Source organism: Procambarus clarkii, unplaced genomic scaffold (genome assembly GCF_040958095.1).
Source record: "Procambarus clarkii isolate CNS0578487 unplaced genomic scaffold, FALCON_Pclarkii_2.0 HiC_scaffold_1936, whole genome shotgun sequence".
NCBI classification, from domain to species: Eukaryota; Metazoa; Arthropoda; class Malacostraca; order Decapoda; family Cambaridae; genus Procambarus; species Procambarus clarkii.
Window position 1 is genome coordinate 1 of NW_027190959.1, and position 21320 is coordinate 21320.

Genomic DNA, 21320 nt, shown 5'->3' on the forward strand with positions numbered 1-21320 from the left:
ATTATAGGGGATATTCAGCATCACTTGGAATATTAACCAATCATATAAATCCAATATATATTTTTATTTTACTTTAAGCGAGGAATTCATCTTTATATTAATTTTTAATCATACAAATGAACAAAAGCAATTCTTCACTAGACGTAATGAATGAATAAATGATCAAGGTTTTAATGTGTTTCATGAATATATATATATATATATATATATATATATATAATTATATATATATATATATATATATATATATATAATATATATATAATATAATATATATATATATAATATAATATAATATAATATATTATAATACTTGTGAACCAGAATATGTTTGAGCAGCAGCGATCGTGCCTGCCATTGGCCGAAGTGCAACAATTCAAATAAATTTAAAGGGCCTGCTCGGGTATATAAGAGAGGCTGGGAGACTGGGGCCGGTGGTGGGTGATGGGGGAGTGATGGTGTGGTGTGGGTGTGGTTGTGGTATGGTGTTGTTAAGAGTTGATTTACGGCCAGCCAGCCAGCTGCAGCCAAGGCAGGGCAGGGCAGGGCAAGGCAAGGCAAGGCAAGGCAAGGCAAGGCAAGGCAAGGCAATAACAGGACAGGACAGGCAAGGCAAGGCAAGGCAAGGCAAGGCAAGCAGGCGGGCGGGCGGGCGGGCGGGCGGGCGGGCGGCAGGCAGGCAGGCAGGCAGCCAGCCAGCAGCCAGCCAGCCAGCCAGCCAGCCAGCCCAGCAGCCAGCCAGCCAGCCAGCCAGCCAGGCCAGGCAGGCAGGCAGGCAGGCAGGCAGGCAGGCAGGCAGGCAGCCAGCCAGCCAGCCAGCCAGCCAGCCAGCCAGCCAGCCAGCCAGCCACTCCCACTTTGTATTTATATGCATTCAATTTATATTCAAACATTATATATGTTAAGGGCCTAGTTTTAGTGTTTATTTTAAAAATGACAAACATCGAGTCGTTTTACCAGTCCTTTAGCGTTAACGGTGATGCATTTTAAAACTGAACAGAAATCACCTTTTCTGGATATATCAAATATCGAATCCGCTTAATGTGCCTACAATTCAATCATTCAAAAAATACATAATTTACATCATGCCTTTTCATAGAACAGACAATAAGATTTGAGACAATAAGAACTTTACTTTTATAACTAAAGTTGCACAATTATACCAACTCTATGGTGGCTGGGTGGTAAGGTGTGTGGCTGGTATTTTGGAAGTCGCGAGTTCAAACGACCCAATGGGAATAATACTTTTTTTTTTTTGCCATACAATCTTCCTAATACTATTATGTAGGTTTGTGTGTGTTTTTTTATTCATTCTTTGGTTTTATAGATGACATACATATTGACTCCTTTTACCGGTCCTTAATTAGGCTCTGGGGAAGCAATGGTGGTGGTGGTGGTGGTGGTGCATTTAAAACTAAACCAAAAATCACCAGTTCTGGACGCGTCAAATATCATATCCGCTTAATGTGTCTACAACCTAATTACTTAAAACTACACTATTTAATTCATTCATATCATGTGCATATTGGTCATTATGCTCATACAACCGACATCAAAATTTATTTTCATTATTAGAATCATACATTTCATCAAGTAATACAGATAAAAGAGATTTTCTTTCTGAGAAGACCGTTAGTATTGGCTTGCAGGCAGGCAGGCAGGCAGGCATTTGAGGGTTATTATTTCGCCTGTTGATTGGGGGGAGGGTTGATGTGTTAGGGGGTTTTCGGTTAGATGTGGTGGTGGTGATTGGTGGTGATTGGTGGTGATTGGTGGTGATTGGTGGTGATTGGTGGTGGTGGTGGTGGTGGTAGTAGGTGGGAGTTGGGGGGGGGGGGGGGGGGGGGGGGGAGGGAGGGGGGGGGGGGGGGGGGAGGGAAGGGGAGGGGAATGATGGTCTGTGGATTCGTTCTCCGTACCCTTTACATATAAGCAAAAATATGCCTTCTTGTGGGTATAGAAACATTAACACAAATTATATCAGTAACTGATATTGTAGCCTTTTAAACAGAAAAGATTTGTACATACAAATACTTTTTAATTATCATTTATTTGTGGAAATGGCATTTACGTCATTAAATTGATACCTCAGCATCAAGCTTGTGTCCTGCAGCAGTGGTCCAGTGGTAAAGTGTATATAAGTGATGCGTATTCTTGGAGTTGCGAGTTCAAACCCGGATTAAGCTATATATATATACAACATGTTTTGTTTTGGTTGTTTGTTTTTGTATAAAGCCTCACACAATATCTATATTAAGCGAGTTTGTTTTAAACATGACATACATATTAATTCATTTTACCAGGCCTTATTCCACACAACTCCGTGAATTTCCCGTGGAGCCAGCCATTCAAACAAAAACAAACGAAACAAAACAAAACAAAACAAAAAAAAACATTATTGCCAACAGCATTTGGTGTTCCCAGGCGGTCACCCATCCAAGTACTAACCAAACCCAACGTTGCTTAACTTCGCTGATCGGACGAGAAGCGGTGTTCTCAACGTGGTATGGCCGTTGGCATGAGACTGCCTACACATTGTGGCTAATAACCAACTCTTTTAAGTCATCGCGGCAGGATACGGACCTGCTTGTGGTGTCTTAATGGTAATTGTATCCTAACATATTTTTGTCTCCTTGGCATGGATATTTAACATCGTTTATTCAGTCTTGGGTTTATGTTCTTTCGCCATTTACAGACATTTTACATCTACCTACTTCCTCAGCCTGCCCTGCCAATTTCTAATGAATTTGTGGATTTTCTTTTGTAATACAAACATGTGTGTGCTCATCTGCTCTTCAGTTTTTATGATATTTGTCTCATCTGTCCTGCTTTATGATACTTTTACAAAGAACATGAACAAATGCTTCTATTTTAGAGAAGATATGGGATCCAGGTTTCGGAGCCGTAAAACCAACCGTCGTGATTGGTGGACGAGTTGCCAGGTTGCAGCTTCTGTACCGTGCCGGCACATAAATAGGTTCGGCTCAAGCGGCGGCAGCATCATTCCCCCGTGACTGTCTGAGCGTCTCTCATCACCTTGGTTATCTCATCATCATCATGGTAGAAGCAAAGCCTACCAAGAAGGCTGCGGCTGCTGCTGCTGTGGTGGCCACCACCAGGAAACCTCGCGTCCAGGTTGCTCACCCGAAAACTAGTCAAATGGTTCTAGCCGCGGTCGCAGCACTCAAAGACCGTAAGGGCTCGTCTCTACAAGCAATCAAGAAGTACGTTGTTGCCAACAACAAAGTCGAGGCTGCCAAGATCGCCATTTACATCCGAAGATTTCTCAAGAAAGCAGTGGCTGACGGCATTCTTGTTCAGACCAAGGGAAGTGGAGCTAGTGGATCATTCAAGCTGGCCGTAGCAGAGAAGAGGGCCGTTCTAACTAACCCAAGAAAGCCACCACAACCAAGAAACCATCTACAGCAGCAAAGAAGGCCGTGGTAACTCCCAAGAAAGCCGCCACAAGCAACAAACCACCTACAGCCTTGAAAAAGAAGCAGCAGCAGCAGCAGCTTGTTGTTGGGAACAAAAAGCCCAAAATAAAGAGAGCTTCAAAATCTCCCAAACCACCCAAGGCAAAGAAAGCTGTCAAGAAAACAACAAAGGCAAAATAAACGACGACATGCAAGCAGCATGAATACACATGACAATAAACATCCAGGCCTCCCCCCTCAGTGGAGGGGCCTCATATGATTCCAAAAAGAGTTTAGTTTTGTAGACAAATAAATCATTACTTTTGGGGTAGATTTACTCTGTATATTATTATATATATATATATATATATATATATATATATATATATATATATATATATATATATATATATATATATTATATATACACATGGGTGAGGTGATATGGTACCAAAGTTTTGGGTAAGGTGATTGACATTTACACAAGATAAAACACGAACCAATGGGAATAAAAACATAAGAATGGAAGTAACTGCAGAAGGCCTATTGGCCCATAACACAAGCACTTCCTCTTGATGCTTCTATATTGGTTCGGAGTCTTGAAGCTATAATATATATATATATATATATATATATATATATATATATTAATATATATATATATATATATATATATATATATATATATATATATATGCACACAAAACTAAATAGTCTTGTTAGACAAATTGCCCCTATTAGAGGCAAGTTGACTAACAAGCCGAATGACTGCAATTGTTTTGAATTTGAGTTAAATCTAACATAGAAATGTAATCAAACCTAACCTAACCTATGCTAACCCAAGCTAAGCTAACCTAACCTAACCTAAGCTAACCCAAGCTAAGCTAACCTAACCTAACCTAACCTAACCTAACCTAACCTAAGCTAAGCTAACCTAACCTAACCTAACCCAGCAATTCATGATCTTAATATAATACTGTTAATTGGATAAACCAATTTGGAAAGAAATGTTCGAAAATAACAAAATTAACTGTGCTTGTTAGGAAAATTGGGCCTTGCATACTTGTCCCAATAGTGTGGTTCTCGCTTTTAGGTACGACATAAACGTATACCTAAGTTGAGAGAGAAAAAGATTCGCACTCAAACATGCATATCGATTGCCAGTCCTGAATTCTGGGTAGATATTCGTGTCCTCCCTTTTCATTTACCATCATTTGGATACTATCAAAACAGCTCTGAGAAGGATAAAATGAATAAAACGGGTAGCTCACTCATGTAAAAAGGAAGAGTTGGGAAAGATCTCTCTCTCTCTCTCTCTCTCTCTCTCTCTCTCTCCCCCCTCACCCCCCCCCCCCACCAATGATCCTGCTCTGCTAGTATATAACGTAACAAACCTTCCCCCCCCCCCCCCCCTCCCTCCCCAATCAGAGTCCCTTTAAGCATGCGAGGATAAAAAATAGATTTCATAAGACCCAATGTGCTAGCTGATATCAAAACAATTTATGTTATCGTCTATTAAGCCCTTCAGTAAAAAAAGTATAGGGACCTAATTAGGTCCCGTTTTGAGGTGGTGGTGGGTGGAATCGATGGATTAGCCAAGCTCTTATCCGCCGAATCCGTAGAGGGTACGACCCTGGCGCTTCAGAGCGTACACCACGTCCATAGCAGTGACGGTCTTCCTCTTGGCGTGTTCCGTGTAGGTTACAGCATCACGGATGACGTTCTCGAGGAACACCTTCAGGACGCCACGGGTCTCTTCGTAGATGAGACCCGAAATACGCTTCACGCCGCCACGACGAGCTAAGCGACGAATAGCGGGCTTGGTGATGCCCTGGATGTTGTCACGTAGCACCTTACGATGACGCTTGGCGCCACCCTTTCCGAGTCCCTTGCCTCCCTTGCCGCGTCCAGTCATGGTGTTGAAGTTGTGTGAATCGAATTGACGAATGCCCGCACGATTTCCCGACTATATCCCATCAAGCGGACGTACTAGTAGCATTGCAACTCCTGCCTGCCCTTACTTTACGCTTGTGGTCGAGTAGACACGGCTTTCTCACAACGCTTTCAAAACTGCAGTTGCCTACTCGTCTGTTTCACGTCCCTGTGAAATGACTTTTGCACAAATCCAAAAAATAGAGCAAAATCAGCGATAATAGTGATTGAGGTGAGCCGCCTGTTGGCTGCAGCCAGAGGAAGGAGGGGAGGGGCAACGGGGTGACGTAGGCGAGTCGAGCAGCCAATGGCGCTCGAGCAAGCGCCTCGAGACGGCGTATATAAGCAAAAATTTTTCGGCGCCGGCCATCACAAACCACAGTTGTTCACCATGGCTCGCACCAAGCAGACTGCTCGCAAGTCCACGGGAGGCAAGGCTCCTCGTAAGCAGCTGGCCACCAAGGCAGCACGCAAGTCTGCTCCTGCCACAGGGGGTGTGAAGAAGCCTCACCGTTACAGGCCCGGAACGGTCGCCCTGCGTGAGATCCGTCGTTACCAGAAGAGCACCGAGTTGCTCATCAGGAAACTTCCCTTCCAGCGTCTGGTGCGCGAGATTGCCCAGGACTTCAAGACCGATCTTCGCTTCCAGTCGTCTGCCGTCATGGCTTTACAGGAGGCATCCGAGGCTTACCTGGTCGGTCTCTTCGAGGACACTAACCTCTGTGCCATCCACGCAAGCGTGTCACCATCATGCCAAAGGACATTCAGCTTGCTCGCCGTATCCGTGGAGAGCGTGCATAAGCTAAATCGCACCCTAGTATACACCAAACTCGGCCCTTCTCAGGGCCAAAATATCCTTCTAAGGAGATTTCAGACATTCCTAGCATCAGTCATATGAATTAACCTTCATCTACACATATAATAAATAAATAAATAAATAAACAAATACACTAATTTAGGTGTCATACATACACGTGATATCAATAAATCAAGTCATTTGTAGTACAACCTGTTCTCTTACAAACAAAACGCCGTCGCTTTTCGCTCTTATGCACTGTCAAGGATCACCCACCCCCCCCCCCCCCCCCCCCCCCCCAAAATAAAAATTGTCATACTGTACTAGAAATAAAAGCAGCTTGTATAAGTGACATACTGTCCAGTCCTGTTTTATTCTGTTTTCGGTCCTCTGGCTTAATCTGTTAAGTTAGGAGATGACATTTTAAATTAACCGTTTTCTTGACATTTTCAAACCTAAGAGGGTGGCCTGCATAGTAATCCTAATGTGGAACATAACAATGAATCTCTAATCTCTAGAAAAAAAAAAAGATACCGAGTGCTTATATGTGTTGAGAGAGAGAGAGAGAGAGAGAGAGAGAGAGAGAGAGAGAGAGAGAGAGAGAGAGAGAGAGAGAGGAGAGAGAGAGAGAGGAGGAGAGAAGAGGAGAGAGAGAGAGAGAGAGAGAGAGAGAGAGAGACACAGACAGACAGACAGACAGACAAGACAGAGACAGACAAGACAGAGACAGACAGACAGACAGACAGACAGAGACTGAGAGAGAGAAACACACACAGACAGTTTCATAAATATTCTCATTTTATAGCTATTTGCTTTCAGTGACAGAGGTTTTTGTTATAATAGTATTGGTGTCTAACACTCACAATCTCTTTAGAAATTAAAGTGTGGCTCCAATGGAGCCGAGTTTGTTGGTTTGAGGCCAAGCCACCACCACAGGGCAGTAAGTAAGCCGTTTACTTGGAGGAGGTGTACTTGGTGACGGCCTTAGTGCCCTCAGAGACGGCGTGCTTGGCCAGTTCTCCGGGCAACAGGAGCCTTACAGCCGTCTGGATCTCCCGACTGGTAATGGTGGAACGCTTGTTGTAGTGGGCCAGGCGAGAAGCCTCGGCGGCGATGCGCTCGAAGATGTCGTTCACGAACGAGTTCATGATCGACATGGCTTTGGAAGAGATACCAGTGTCGGGGTGGACCTGCTTCAGCACTTTGTAGATGTAGATGCTGTAGCTCTCCTTCCTCCTGCGCTTCTTTTTCTTATCGCCCTTGGCAATGGCCTTCTGGGCCTTTCCGGCCTTCTTGGCAGCCTTTCCAGATGCCTTGGGTGGCATGATGATGCTCGTGCTGGCTGGCGTTGCGATACAATAATGAACTTTTGCGCGAGGCGAGCTTTCCTTTTATATCCCGCTCGCGACTCAGCTCAGAGCGGGTCGCGTGGCGGAGCGCGCTGATTGGTCAGTGGCGGGCTCCCTTGATCCTGAGCGGGGGTATATAACACGAAGCTCGATCTGCGGGGCGGCATAAAACACCACAAAACCCACAACAGCAGCAGCACATGTCAGGACGCGGCAAAGGGAGGCAAAGTGAAGGGCAAGTCAAAGTCTCGCTCCAGCAGGGCCGGACTTCAGTTCCCCCGTGGGCAGAATTCACCGTCTGCTGCGTAAGGGCAACTACGCCGAACGCGTCGGTGCTGGCGTCCTGTCTACCTGGCAGCCGTCATGGGAATACCTCGCTGCCGAAGTTCTGGAGCTCGCCGGTAATGCCGCACGTGACAACAAGAAGACCCGTATCATCCCACGTCACTTGCAGTGGCCATCCGCAACGAGCGAAGAAACTCAACAAACTTCTGTCTGGCGTTAACCATTGCACAGGGAGGTGTTCTTCCAAACATTCAGGCAGTTCTTTTGCCCAAAGAAGACATGAGAAGAAGTAAGCACTTCTGCCACCCACCACGACAAATACCATAACCAGGCTCCATCCGGAGCCACACACACTTTAATAGAGAGATTCAAGTAGACAATCAACTTTCAAACATTAACTAATAACATTTTATATTGATTTTCATTTGGAATGTGTACATAACAAACAAACAAAACAAAATTATAGGGGATATTCAGCATCACTTGGAATATTAACCAATCATATAAATCCAATATATATTTTATATTTTTACTTTAAGCGAGGAATTCATATTATATTAATTTTTAATCATACAAAATGAACAAAAGCAATTCTTCACTAGACGTAATGAATGAATAAATGATCAAGGTTTTAATGTGTTTCATGAATACTATATATATATATATATATATATATAATATATAATATATATATATTATATATATATATATATATATATATATATATATATATATAATATAATATAATATAATATATTATAATACTTGTGAACCAGAATATGTTTGAGCAGCCAGCGATCGTGCCTGCCATTGGCCGAAGTGCAACAATTCAACTAATTTAAAGGGCCCTGCTCGGGTATATAAGAGAGGCTGGGAGACTGGGGCCGGTGGTGGGTGATGGGTGATGAGTGATGGTGTGGTGTGGTATGGTGTTGTTAAGAGTTGATTTACGGCCAGCAGCAGCTGCAGCCAAGGCAGGGCAGGGCAGGGCAAGGCCAAGGCAAGGCAAGGCAAGGCAAGGCAAGGCAAAGGCAATAACAGGACAGGACAGGCAAGGCAAGGCAAGGCAAGGCAAGGCAAGCAGGCGGGCGGGGGGGCGGGCGGGCGGGGCGGGCAGGCAGGCAGGCAGGCAGCCAGGCCAGCCAGCCAGCCAGCCAGCCAGCCAGCCAGCCAGCCAGCCAGCCAGCCAGCCAGCCAGCCAGCCAGCAGCCGAGCCAGCAGCAGGCAGGCAGGCAGGCAGGCAGGCAGGCAGGCAGGCAGGCAGGCAGGCAGCCAGCCAGCCAGCCAGCCAGCCAGCCAGCCAGCCAGCCAGCCAGCCACTCCACTTTGTATTTATATGCATTCAATTTATATTCAAACATTATATATGTTAAGGGCCTAGTTTTAGTGTTTATTTAAAATGACAAACATCGAGGTCGTTTTACCAGTCCTTTAGCGTTAACGGTGATGCATTTTAAACTGAACAGAAATCACCTTTTCTGGATATATCAAATATCGAATCCGCTTAATGTGCCTACAATTCAATCATTCAAAAAATACATAATTTACATCATGCCTTTCATAGAACAGACAATAAGATTTGAGACAATAAGAACTTTACTTTTATAACTAAAGTTGCACAATTATACCAACTCTATGGTGGCTGGGTGGTAAGGTGTGTGGCTGGTATTTTGGAAGTCGCGAGTTCAAACGACCAATGGGAATAATACTTTTTTTTTTTTTGCCATACAATCTTCCTAATACTATTATGTAGGTTTGTGTGTGTGTTTTTTTTATTCATTCTTTGGTTTTATAGATGACATACATATTGACTCCTTTTACCGGTCCTTAATTAGGCTCTGGGGAAGCAATGGTGTGGTGGTGGTGGTGGTTGGTGCATTTAAAACTAAACCAAAAATCACCAGTTCTGGACGCGTCAAATATCATATCCGCTTAATTGTGTTCTACAACCTAATTACTTAAAAAACTACACTATTTAATTCATTCATGATCATGTGCATATTGGTCATTATGCTCATACAACCGACATCAAAATTTATTTTCATTATTAGAATCATAACATTTTCATCAAGTAATACAGATACAAAGAGATTTTTCTTTCTGAGAAGACCGTTAGTATTGGCTTGCAGGCAGGCAGGCAGCCAGGCATTTGAGGGTTATTATTTCGCCCTGTTGATTGGGGGGAGGGTTGATGTGTGTAGGGGTTTGTTCGGTTAGATGTGGTGGTGGTGATTGGTGGTGATGGTGGTGATTGGTGGTGATTGGTGGTGATTGGTGGTGGTGGCTGGTGGTGGTAGTAGGTGGGAGTGGGGGGGGGGGGGGGGGAGGGAAGGGGAGGGGAATGATGGTCTGTGGATTCGTTCTCCGTACCCTTTACATATAAGCAAAAATATGCCTTTCTTGTGGGTATAGAAACATTAACACAAATTATATCAGTAACTGATATTGTAGCCTTTTTAAACAGAAAAGATTTGTACATACAAATACTTTTTTAATTATCATTTATTTGTGGAAAATGGCATTTACGTCATTAAATTGATACCTCAGCATCAAGCTTGTGTCCTGCAGCAGTGGTCCAGTGGGTATAAGTGTATATAAGTGATGCGTATTCTTGGAGTTGCGAGTTCAAACCCGGATTAAGCTATATATATATACAACATGTTTTGTTTTGGTTGTTTGTTTTTGTATAAAGCCTCACACAATATCTATATTAAGCGAGTGTTGTTTTAAACATGACATACATATTAATTCATTTTTACCAGGCCTTATTCCACACAACTCCGTGAATTTCCGTGGAGCCAGCCATTCAAACAAAAACAAACGAAACAAAACAAACAAAACAAAAAACATTATTGCCAACAGCATTTGGTGTTCCCAGGCGGTCACCCATCCAAGTACTAACCAAACCCAAACGTTGCTTAACTTCGCTGATCGGACGAGAAGACGGGTGTTCTCAACGTGGTATGGCCGTTGGCATGAGACTGCCTACACATTGTGGCTAATAACCAACTCTTTTAAGTCATCGCGGCAGGATACGGACCTGCTTGTGGTGTCTTAATGGTAATGTATCCTAACATATTTTTGTCTCCTTGGCATGGATATTTAACATCGTTTTATTCAGTCTTGGGTTATGTTCTTTCGCCATTTACAGACATTTTTACATCTACCTACTTTCCTCAGCCTTGCCCTGCCAATTTCTAATGAATTTGTGGATTTTCTTTTGTAATACAAACATGTGTGTGCTCATCTGCCTCTTCAGTTTTTATGATATTTGTCTCCATCTGTCCTGCTTTATGATACTTTTACAAAGAAACATGAACAAATGCTTTCTATTTTAGAGAAGATATGGGATCCAGGTTTCGGAGCCGTATAAACCAACCGTCCGTGATTGGTGGACGAGTTGCCAGGTTGCAGCTTCTGTACCGTGCCGGCACATAAATAGGTCGGCTCAAGCGGCGGCAAGCATCATTCCCCCGTGACTGTCTGAGCGTCTCTCATCACCTTGGTTCTCTCATCATCCATCATTGTAGAAGCAAAGCCTACCAAGAAGGCTGCGGCTGCTGCTGCTGTGGTGGCCACCACCAGGAAACCTCGCGTCCAGGTTGCTCACCCGAAAAACTAAGTCAAATGGTTCTAGCCGCTAGTCGCAGCACTCAAGACCGTAAGGGCTCGTCTCTACAAGCAATTCAAGAAGTACTTGTTGCCAACAACAAAGTCGAGGCTGCCAAGATCGCCATTTACATCCGAAGATTTCTCAAGAAAGCAGTGGCTGACGGCATTTCTTGTTCAGACCAAGGGAAGTGGAGCTAGTGGATCATTCAAGCTGGCACGTAGCAGAGAAGAGGGCCGTTCTAACTCCCCAAGAAAGCCACCACAACCAAGAAACCATCTTACAGCAGCAAAGAAGGCCGTGGTAACTCCCAAGAAAGCCGCCACAAGCAACAAACCACCTACAGCCTTTGAAAAAGAAAGCAGCAGCAGCAGCAGCTTGTTGTTGGGAACAAAAAGCCCAAAATAAAGAGAGCTTCAAAATCTCCCAAACCACCCAAGGCAAAGAAAGCTGTCAAGAAAACAACAAAGGCAAAATAAACGACGACATGCAAGCAGCATGAATACACATGACAATAAACATCCAGGCCTCCCCCCTCAGTGGAGGGGCCTCATATGATTCCAAAAAGAGTTTAGTTTTTGTAGACAAATAAATCATTACTTTTTGGGGTAGATTACTCTGTATATATATATATCTATATACTATATATATATATATATATTATATATATATATATATATATATATATATATATATATATATATTTATTATATACACATGGGTGAGGTGATATGGTACCAAAGTTTTGGGTAAGGTGATTGACATTTACACAAGATAAAACACGAACCAATGGGAATAAAAAACATAAGAATGGAAGTAACTGCAGAAGGCCTATTGGCCCATAACACAAGCACTTCCTCTTGATGCTTCTATATTGGTTCGGAGTCTTGAAGCTATAATATATATATATACTATATATATATATAATATATATATATATATATATATATATATATATATATATATATATATATATATAGTATATATAATAATATATATATATATATATGCACACAAAACTAAATAGTCTTGTTAGACAAATTGCCCCTATTAGAGGCAAGTTGACTAACAAGCCGAATGACTGCAATTGTTTTGAATTTGACGTTAAATCTAACATAGAAATGTAATCAAACCTAACCTAACCTATGCTAACCCAAGCTAAGCTAACCTAACCTAACCTAAGCTAACCCAAGCTAAGCTAACCTAACCTAACCTAACCTAACCTAACCTAACCTAAGCTAAGCTAACCTAACCTAACCTAACCCAGCAATTCATGGATCTTAATATAATACTGTTAATTGGATAAACCAATTTGGAAAGAAATGTTCGAAAATAACAAAATTAACTGTGCTTGTTAGGAAAATTGGGCCTCTGGCATACTATGTCCCAATAGTGTGGTTCTCGCTTTTAGGTACGACATAACGAATATACATAAGTTGATGAGCGAAAAAGATTCGCACTCAAACATGCATATCGATTGCCAGTCCTGAATTCTGGGTAGATATTCGTGTCCTCCCTTTCATTTACAATCATTTGGATACTATCAAAACAGCTCTGAGAAGGATAAAATGAATAAAACGGGTAGCTCACTCATGTAAAAAGGAAGAGTTGGGAAAGATCCCTCTCTCTCTCTCTCTCTCTCTCTCTCTCTCTCTCTCTCCTCCCCTCTCACCCCCCCCCCCCCCCCACCAATGATCCTGCTCTGCTAGTATATAACGTAACAAACCTTCCCCCCCCCCCCCCCCCTCCCTCCCCAATCAGAGTCCCTTTAAGCATGCGAGGATAAAAAATAGATTCATTCACAAGACCCATGTGCTAGCTGATATCAAAACAATTTATGTTATCGTCTATTAAGCCCTTCAGTAAAAAAGTATAGGGACCTAATTTAGGTCCGTTTTGAGGTGGTGGTGGGTGGAATCGATGGATTAGCCACGCTCTTATCCGCCGAATCCGTAGAGGGTACGACCCTGGCGCTTCAGAGCGTACACCACGTCCATAGCAGTGACGGTCTTCCTCTTGGCGTGTTCCGTGTAGGTTACAGCATCACGGATGACGTTCCTCGAGGAACACCTTCAGGACGCCACGGGTCTCTTCGTAGATGAGACCCGAAATACGCTTCCACGCCGCCACGACGAGCTAAGCGACGAATAGCGGGCTTGTGATGCCCTGGATGTTGTCACGTAGCACCTTACGATGACGCTTGCGCCACCCTTTCCGAGTCCCTTGCCTCCCTTGCCGCGTCCAGTCATGGTGTTGAAGTTGTGTGAATCGAATTGACGAATGCCCGCACGATTTCCCGACTATATCCCATCAAGCGGACGTACTAGTAGCATTGCAACTCCTGCCTGCCCTTACTTTACGCTTGTGGTCGAGTAGACACGGCTTTCTCACAACGTTTCAAAACTGCAGTTGCCTACTCGTCTGTTTCACGTCCCTGTGAAATGACTTTTGCACAAATCCAAAAATAGAGCAAAATCAGCGATAATAGTGATTGAGGTGAGCCGCCTGTTGGCTGCAGCCAGAGGAAGGAGGGGAGGGGCAACGGCGGTGACGTAGGCGAGTCGAGCAGCCAATGGCGCTCGAGCAAGCGCCTCGAGACGGCGTATATACAGCAAAAATTTTTCGGCGCCGGCCATCACCAAACCACAGTTGTTCACCATGGCTCGCCACAAAGCAGGACTGCTCGCAAGTCCACGGGAGGCAAGGCTCCTCGTAAGCAGCTGGCCACCAAGGCAGCACGCAAGTCTGCTCCTGCCACAGGGGGTGTGAAGAAGCCTCACCGTTACAGGCCCGGAACGGTCGCCCTGCGTGAGATCCGTCGTTACCAGAAGAGCACCGAGTTGCTCATCAGGAAACTTCCCTTCCAGCGTCTGGTGCGCGAGATTGCCCAGGACTTCAAGACCGATCTTCGCTTCCAGTCGTCTGCCGTCATGGCTTTACAGGAGGCATCCGAGGCTTACCTGGTCGGTCTCTTCGAGGACACTAACCTCTGTGCCATCCACGCCAAGCGTGTCACCATCATGCCAAAGGACATTCAGCTTGCTCGCCGTATCCGTGGAGAGCGTGCATAAGCTAAATCGACCACCCCTAGTACTACACCAAACTCGGCCCTTCTCAGGGCCAAAATATCCTTCTAAGGAGATTTCAGACATTCCTAGCATCAGTCATATGAATTAACCTTCATCTACACATATAATAAATAAATAAATAAATAAACAAATACACTAATTTAGGTGTCATACATACACGTGATATCAATAAATCAAGTCATTTGTAGTACAACCTGTTCTCTTACAAACAAAACGCCCGTCGCTTTTCGCTCTTATGCACTGTCAAGGATCACCCACCCCCCCCCCCCCCCCCCCCCCCCCCCCCCCCCCCCCCCCCCCCCCCCCCCCCCCCCCCCCCCACCCCCCCCCCCCCCCCCCCCCCCCCCCCCCCCCCCCCCCCCCCCCCCCCAAACATAAACATTGTCATACTGTACTAGAAATAAAAGCAGCTTGTATAAGTGACATACTGTCCAGTCCTGTTTTATTCTGTTTTCGGTCCTCTGGCTTAATCTGTTAAGTTAGGAGATGACATTTTAAACTTAACCGTTTTCTTGACATTTTCAAACCTAAGAGGGTGCCTGCATAGTAATCCTAATGTGGACACATAACAATGAATCTCTAATCTCTAGAAAAAAAAAAGATACCGAGTGCTTATATGTGTTGAGAGAGAGAGAGAGAGAGAGAGATTGAGAGAGATGAGCGAGAGAGAGCGACTAGAGACGAGAGAGAGATGACGAGAGAGACGAGATGAGAGAGAGAGAGAGAGAGAGAGAGAGAGAGACACAGACAGACAGACAGACAGACAAGACAGAGACAGACAAGACAGAGACAGACAGACAGACAGACAGACAGAGACTGAGAGAGAGAAACACACACAGACAGTTCATAACTATTCTCATTTTTATAGCTATTTGCTTTCAGTGACAGAGGTTTTTGTTATAATAGTATTGGTGTCTAACACTCACAATCTCTTTAGAAATTAAAGTGTGGCTCCAATGGAGCCGAGTTTGTTGGTTTGAGGCCAAGCCACCACCACAGGGCAGTAAGTAAGCCGTTTACTTGGAGGAGGTGTACTTGGTGACGGCCTTAGTGCCCTCAGAGACGGCGTGCTTGGCCAGTTCTCCGGGCAACAGGAGCCTTACAGCCGTCTGGATCTCCCGACTGGTAATGGTGGAACGCTTGTTGTAGTGGGCCAGGCGAGAAGCCTCGGCGGCGATGCGCTCGAAGATGTCGTTCACGAACGAGTTCATGATCGACATGGCTTTGGAAGAGATACCAGTGTCGGGGTGGACCTGCTTCAGCACTTTGTAGATGTAGATGCTGTAGCTCTCCTTCCTCCTGCGCTTCTTTTTCTTATCGCCCTTGGCAATGGCCTTCTGGGCCTTTCCGGCCTTCTTGGCAGCCTTTCCAGATGCCTTGGGTGGCATGATGATGCTCGTGCTGGCTGGCGTTGCGATACAATAATGAACTTTTGCGCGAGGCGAGCTTTCCTTTTATATCCCGCTCGCGACTCAGCTCAGAGCGGGTCGCGTGGCGGAGCGCGCTGATTGGTCAGTGGCGGGCTCCCTTGATCCTGAGCGGGGTATATAACACGAAGCTCGATCTGCGGGGCGGCATAAAACACCACAAACCCACAACAGCAGCAGCAATGTCAGGACGCGGCAAGGGAGGCAAAGTGAAGGGCAAGTCAAAGTCTCGCTCCAGCAGGGCCGGACTTCAGTTCCCCGTGGGCAGAATTCACCGTCTGCTGCGTAAGGGCAACTACGCCGAACGCGTCGGTGCTGGCGCTCCTGTCTACCTGGCAGCCGTCATGGAATACCTCGCTGCCGAAGTTCTGGAGCTCGCCGGTAATGCCGCACGTGACAACAAGAAGACCCGTATCATCCCACGTCACTTGCAGTTGGCCATCCGCAACGACGAAGAACTCAACAAACTTCTGTCTGGCGTAACCATTGCACAGGGAGGTGTTCTTCCAAACATTCAGGCAGTTCTTTTGCCAAAGAAGACAGAGAAGAAGTAAGCACTTCTGCCACCCACCACGACAAATACCATAACCAGGCTCCATCCGGAGCCACACACACTTTAATAGAGAGATTCAAGTAGACAATCAACTTTCAAACATTAATAATAACATTTATATTGATTTCATTTGGAATGTGTACATAACAAACAAACAAAACAAAATTATAGGGGATATTCAGCATCACTTGGAATATTAACCAATCATATAAATCCAATATATATTTTATATTTTACTTTAAGCGAGGAATTCATATTATATTAATTTTTAATCATACAAATGAACAAAAGCAATTCTTCACTAGACGTAATGAATGAATAAATGATCAAGGTTTTAATGTGTTTCATGAATATATATATATATATATATATATATATATATATATATATATATATATATATATATATATATATATAATATATATATATATATAATATAATATAATATAATATATTATAATACTTGTGAACCAGAATATGTTTGAGCAGCAGCGATCGTGCCTGCCATTGGCCGAAGTGCAACAATTCAAATAATTTAAAGGGCCTGCTCGGGTATATAAGAGAGGCTGGGAGACTGGGGCCGGTGGTGGGTGATGGGTGATGAGTGATGGTGTGGTGTGGTATGGTGTTGTTAAGAGTTGATTTACGGCCAGCCAGCCAGCTGCAGCCAAGGCAGGGCAGGGCAGGGCAAGGCAAGGCAAGGCAAGGCAAGGCAAGGCAAGGCAAGGCAATAACAGGACAGGACAGGCAAGGCAAGGCAAGGCAAGGCAAGGCAAGCAGGCGGGCGGGCGGGCGGGCGGGCGGGCGGGCGGGCAGGCAGGCAGGCAGGCAGCCAGCCAGCCAGCCAGCCAGCCAGCCAGCCAGCCAGCCAGCCAGCCAGCCAGCCAGCCAGCCAGCCAGGCAGGCAGGCAGGCAGGCAGGCAGGCAGGCAGGCAGGCAGGCAGGCAGGCAGGCAGCCAGCCAGCCAGCCAGCCAGCCAGCCAGCCAGCCAGCCAGCCAGCCACTCCCACTTTGTATTTATATGCATTCAATTTATATTCAAACATTATATATGTTAAGGGCCTAGTTTTAGTGTTTATTTTAAAAATGACAAACATCGAGTCGTTTTACCAGTCCTTTAGCGTTAACGGTGATGCATTTTAAAACTGAACAGAAATCACCTTTTCTGGATATATCAAATATCGAATCCGCTTAATGTGCCTACAATTCAATCATTCAAAAAATACATAATTTACATCATGCCTTTTCATAGAACAGACAATAAGATTTGAGACAATAAGAACTTTACTTTTATAACTAAAGTTGCACAATTATACCAACTCTATGGTGGCTGGGTGGTAAGGTGTGTGGCTGGTATTTTGGAAGTCGCGAGTTCAAACGACCCAATGGGAATAATACTTTTTTTTTTTGCCATACAATCTTCCTAATACTATTATGTAGGTTTGTGTGTGTGTTTTTTTATTCATTCTTTGGTTTTATAGATGACATACATATTGACTCCTTTTACCGGTCCTTAATTAGGCTCTGGGGAAGCAATGGTGGTGGTGGTGGTGGTGGTGCATTTAAAACTAAACCAAAAATCACCAGTTCTGGACGCGTCAAATATCATATCCGCTTAATGTGTCTACAACCTAATTACTTAAAACTACACTATTTAATTCATTCATATCATGTGCATATTGGTCATTATGCTCATACAACCGACATCAAAATTTATTTTCATTATTAGAATCATACATTTCATCAAGTAATACAGATACAAAGAGATTTCTTTCTGAGAAGACCGTTAGTATTGGCTTGCAGGCAGGCAGGCAGGCAGGCATTTGAGGGTTATTATTTCGCCTGTTGATTGGGGGGAGGGTTGATGTGTTAGGGGGTTTTCGGTTAGATGTGGTGGTGGTGATTGGTGGTGATTGGTGGTGATTGGTGGTGATTGGTGGTGATTGGTGGTGGTGGTGGTGGTGGTAGTAGGTGGGAGTTGGGGGGGGGGGGGGGAGGGAAGGGGAGGGGAATGATGGTCTGTGGATTCGTTCTCCGTACCCTTTACATATAAGCAAAAATATGCCTTCTTGTGGGTATAGAAACATTAACACAAATTATATCAGTAACTGATATTGTAGCCTTTTAAACAGAAAAGATTTGTACATACAAATACTTTTTAATTATCATTTATTTGTGGAAATGGCATTTACGTCATTAAATTGATACCTCAGCATCAAGCTTGTGTCCTGCAGCAGTGGTCCAGTGGTAAAGTGTATATAAGTGATGCGTATTCTTGGAGTTGCGAGTTCAAACCCGGATTAAGCTATATATATATACAACATGTTTTGTTTTGGTTGTTTGTTTTTGTATAAAGCCTCACACAATATCTATATTAAGCGAGTTTGTTTTAAACATGACATACATATTAATTCATTTTACCAGGCCTTATTCCACACAACTCCGTGAATTTCCCGTGGAGCCAGCCATTCAAACAAAAACAAACGAAACAAAACAAAACAAAACAAAAAACATTATTGCCAACAGCATTTGGTGTTCCCAGGCGGTCACCCATCCAAGTACTAACCAAACCCAACGTTGCTTAACTTCGCTGATCGGACGAGAAGCGGTGTTCTCAACGTGGTATGGCCGTTGGCATGAGACTGCCTACACATTGTGGCTAATAACCAACTCTTTTAAGTCATCGCGGCAGGATACGGACCTGCTTGTGGTGTCTTAATGGTAATTGTATCCTAACATATTTTTGTCTCCTTGGCATGGATATTTAACATCGTTTATTCAGTCTTGGGTTTATGTTCTTTCGCCATTTACAGACATTTTACATCTACCTACTTCCTCAGCCTGCCCTGCCAATTTCTAATGAATTTGTGGATTTTCTTTTGTAATACAAACATGTGTGTGCTCATCTGCTCTTCAGTTTTTATGATATTTGTCTCATCTGTCCTGCTTTATGATACTTTTACAAAGAACATGAACAAATGCTTCTATTTTAGAGAAGATATGGGATCCAGGTTTCGGAGCCGTAAAACCAACCGTCGTGATTGGTGGACGAGTTGCCAGGTTGCAGCTTCTGTACCGTGCCGGCACATAAATAGGTTCGGCTCAAGCGGCGGCAGCATCATTCCCCCGTGACTGTCTGAGCGTCTCTCATCACCTTGGTTATCTCATCATCATCATGGTAGAAGCAAAGCCTACCAAGAAGGCTGCGGCTGCTGCTGCTGTGGTGGCCACCACCAGGAAACCTCGCGTCCAGGTTGCTCACCCGAAAACTAGTCAAATGGTTCTAGCCGCGGTCGCAGCACTCAAAGACCGTAAGGGCTCGTCTCTACAAGCAATCAAGAAGTACGTTGTTGCCAACAACAAAGTCGAGGCTGCCAAGATCGCCATTTACATCCGAAGATTTCTCAAGAAAGCAGTGGCTGACGGCATTCTTGTTCAGACCAAGGGAAGTGGAGCTAGTGGATCATTCAAGCTGGCCGTAGCAGAGAAGAGGGCCGTTCTAACTCCCAAGAAAGCCACCACAACCAAGAAACCATCTACAGCAGCAAAGAAGGCCGTGGTAACTCCCAAGAAAGCCGCCACAAGCAACAAACCACCTACAGCCTTGAAAAAGAAGCAGCAGCAGCAGCAGCTTGTTGTTGGGAACAAAAAGCCCAAAATAAAGAGAGCTTCAAAATCTCCCAAACCACCCAAGGCAAAGAAAGCTGTCAAGAAAACAACAAAGGCAAAATAAACGACGACATGCAAGCAGCATGAATACACATGACAATAAACATCCAGGCCTCCCCCCTCAGTGGAGGGGCCTCATATGATTCCAAAAAGAGTTTAGTTTTGTAGACAAATAAATCATTACTTTTGGGGTAGATTTACTCTGTATATTATATATATATATATATATATATATATATATATATATATATATATATATATATATATATATATATATATATATTATATATACACATGGGTGAGGTGATATGGTACCAAAGTTTTGGGTAAGGTGATTGACATTTACACAAGATAAAACACGAACCAATGGGAATAAAAACATAAGAATGGAAGTAACTGCAGAAGGCCTATTGGCCCATAACACAAGCACTTCCTCTTGATGCTTCTATATTGGTTCGGAGTCTTGAAGCTATAATATATATATATATATATATATATATATATATATATATATATATATATATATATATATATATATATATATATATATATATATATATATATATGCACACAAAACTAAATAGTCTTGTTAGACAAATTGCCCCTATTAGAGGCAAGTTGACTAACAAGCCGAATGACTGCAATTGTTTTGAATTTGAGTTAAATCTAACATAGAAATGTAATCAAACCTAACCTAACCTATGCTAACCCAAGCTAAGCTAACCTAACCTAACCTAAGCTAACCCAAGCTAAGCTAACCTAACCTAACCTAACCTAACCTAACCTAAGCTAAGCTAACCTAACCTAACCTAACCCAGCAATTCATGATCTTAATATAATACTGTTAATTGGATAAACCAATTTGGAAAGAAATGTTCGAAAATAACAAAATTAACTGTGCTTGTTAGGAAAATTGGGCCTTGCATACTTGTCCCAATAGTGTGGTTCTCGCTTTTAGGTACGACATAAACGTATACCTAAGTTGAGAGAGAAAAAGATTCGCACTCAAACATGCATATCGATTGCCAGTCCTGAATTCTGGGTAGATATTCGTGTCCTCCCTTTTCATTTACCATCATTTGGATACTATCAAAACAGCTCTGAGAAGGATAAAATGAATAAAACGGGTAGCTCACTCATGTAAAAAGGAAGAGTTGGGAAAGATCTCTCTCTCTCTCTCTCTCTCTCTCTCTC

General features: G+C 43.7%; 2 non-coding genes and 1 pseudogene across 2 annotated transcripts; all 3 read right to left on the reverse strand.

Moving 5' to 3' along the window:
- Positions 1–2399: 2399 nt before the first annotated feature.
- Positions 2400–2518, reverse strand: LOC138362524 (5S ribosomal RNA). Its single transcript, XR_011227737.1, has one exon. It is a non-coding gene; the product is annotated as a 5S ribosomal RNA (ribosomal RNA).
- Positions 2519–10631: 8113 nt separating this feature from the next.
- On the reverse strand, positions 10632–10753 carry LOC138362526 (5S ribosomal RNA; annotated as a pseudogene).
- Positions 10754–18974: 8221 nt separating this feature from the next.
- LOC138362525 (5S ribosomal RNA) lies at positions 18975–19093 on the reverse strand. The gene has a single exon (XR_011227738.1). It is a non-coding gene; the product is annotated as a 5S ribosomal RNA (ribosomal RNA).
- Positions 19094–21320: the final 2227 nt, after the last annotated feature.